The sequence below is a fragment of the Lycium ferocissimum genome, unplaced genomic scaffold (genome assembly GCF_029784015.1).
Source record: "Lycium ferocissimum isolate CSIRO_LF1 unplaced genomic scaffold, AGI_CSIRO_Lferr_CH_V1 ctg1250, whole genome shotgun sequence".
Lineage (NCBI taxonomy): Eukaryota > Viridiplantae > Streptophyta > Magnoliopsida > Solanales > Solanaceae > Lycium > Lycium ferocissimum.
In genome coordinates, this window is record NW_026714382.1 from 253,626 (window position 1) to 256,069 (window position 2,444).

A 2,444-nucleotide genomic window follows, 5' to 3' on the forward strand; every position below is an offset into this window, starting at 1 on the left:
AGGTGCATGATGTCAATCTTCTCTGACATAGTAGAGGACTTCTTGGAAGTGTTCATGGATGACTTCTCTGTTGTGGGTGATTCATTTGAAGATTGTCTTGGCCATCTGGGTCAAGTACTGAAAAGATGTGAGGAGATGAATCTAGTGCTAAATTGGGAGAAGTGCCATTTGATGGTGAAGGAAAGAATCGTCCTTAGTCACAAAATCTCTGAAAAGGGAATTGAGGTCGATCAAGCAAAAATTGATGTGATTGCAAAACTTCCACCACCTATATCAGTCAAAGGTGTCCGAAGTTTCTTGGGACATCTTTGGGTTCTACAGGCGCTTCATCAAAGATTTCTCTAAGATTGCAAATCCGATGTGAAAGCTTCTTGAAAAAGAGGCTAAGTTTGTGTTTGATGATAAGTGCCGGAAGGTGTTTGAGGAGTTAAAAGAACGTCTCACTACTGCTCCTATTATTATTGCTCCTGACTGGTCCTTGCCCTTTGAACTGATGTGTGATGCTAGCGGGTTCGCAATAGGTGTTGTGCAGGCGGAGGCATAATAAATTATGCACGATCTATTATGCAAGCGAGACACCGAATGCTGCCCGGATGAATTACACAGTGACGGAGCAAGAGCTGCTTGCCATTGTGTTTTCTTTTGAGAAGTTTCGGGCCTGCTTGTTGGGGTCCAAAGTCATGGTATACACTGATCATGGAGCATTGAAATACCTGATGGCAAAGAAGGAAGCAAAGCCGCGACTGATCAGATGGGTACTACTACTGCAAGAGTTCGATTTTGAGGTGAAGGATCGCAAGGGCACCGAGAATCAAGTTGTTGACCATCTCTCTCGGCTTGAAGAAGCTGGGAGACCGTCTGATGAGCTAGATATAGATGATGCTTTTCCAGATGAGAGGGTGTTGGCGGTGTCAATGGAGGTAGCACCGTGGTATGCTGACATTGCCAATTATGTAGTGACAGGCATAGTTCCAGAAGATATCAAAGCTTACCAAAAGAAGAAGTTCTTGCGGGATGCTCGGCAGTACTATTGGGACGAGCCTTATTTGTTCCGAACATGCGCTGAAAACATCATTCGGCGTTGTGTTCCTGAAAGTGAAGTGATGGCGATTCTAAAGGCGTGTCATGACTCTCCTGTTGGGGGTCATCATAGTGGTAATCGGACTGTGGCAAAGGTACTTGAATGCGGTTATTACTGGCCGACTATCTTTCATGACGCAAATCTATTGGTGCAGTCTTGTGATCAATGTCAGAGGCAAGGGAATATAGGCAGGAGGTAAGAGAATATAGGCGGAAGGCAAGAGATGCCTATGAATTTTGTTATGAAAGTAGAAGTGTTCGATGTCTGGGGGATTGACTTTATGGGACCCTTTGTGAGTTCAGGTGGCATGAAATACGTCTTGGTTATTGTGGATTATGCGTCAAAATAGGTAGAAGCAGTGGCTTTACCTAATAACGAGGCCAAGAGTGTCATGGGGTTCCTCAAGAAGAACATATTTACTCGATTTGGTACTCCGAGGGCTATAATCAGCGATGGTGGGTCCCACTTTTATAATAGAGATTTCGCGGGATTGATGGAGAAATATGGTGTAAAACATAGGGTGGCAAGGCCTTATCATCCTCAGACAAGTGGGCAAGTTGAAGTATTCAATCGGGAGATCAAGAGTATTCTAGCAAAAACAGTAAATGCAAATAAAACTGATTGGGCCCGCAAGCTCGATGATGCTCTATGGGCATACCGGACTGCTTTCAAGACTCCTATTGGAACTTCACCCTTTAAGCTTGTTTTCGAAAAAGCTTGTCACTTGCCGGTTGAACTTGAGCACAAGGCTATGTCGGCTTTGAAGAAATTGAATATGGATTGGGAAGAAGCGACCAAGCTCGGGTTGTTTTAACTAAATAAGATAGATGAGTTTCAGTACCAGGCATATGAGAGTGTAGCACCATATAAAGAAAGGATGAAGCAATACCATGACAAGAAAATCCTTAAGCGAGAGTTCTACAAGGGTGATCTTGTCTTGCTATTTAACTCTCGGTTGAAGTTGCTACCGGGTAAGATAAAATCAAGGTGGTCTGGTCCGTTTGAGGTAGTAGGTGTTTCACCCCATGGAGCGATTGAGTTGAAGTCCGGAGATGGAACTCGGACATTTAAGGTAATGGGCAGAGGTTGAAGCACTATCACGGGATGGTTTCGGAAGATAAAATTATTGACCGATACCGGTTGAAGCACCTCGGAATGAACAATGATCTGGTGTACGCAGATAAGGAGTGAATGGATACCATCATCGTCTTTGCGAAGTTAAATCAAGCGCTTCTTGGGAGGCAACTCAAGTGTAATGTTTATTTTCCTTCTTGTTTCTGGTTGAAGATAGGGTAACGTTTATTTTGGTGCAGGTTAAAAAAAAAAAAGTTGCTGAAAAAATCACTGAAGCCTGGAAGAAACT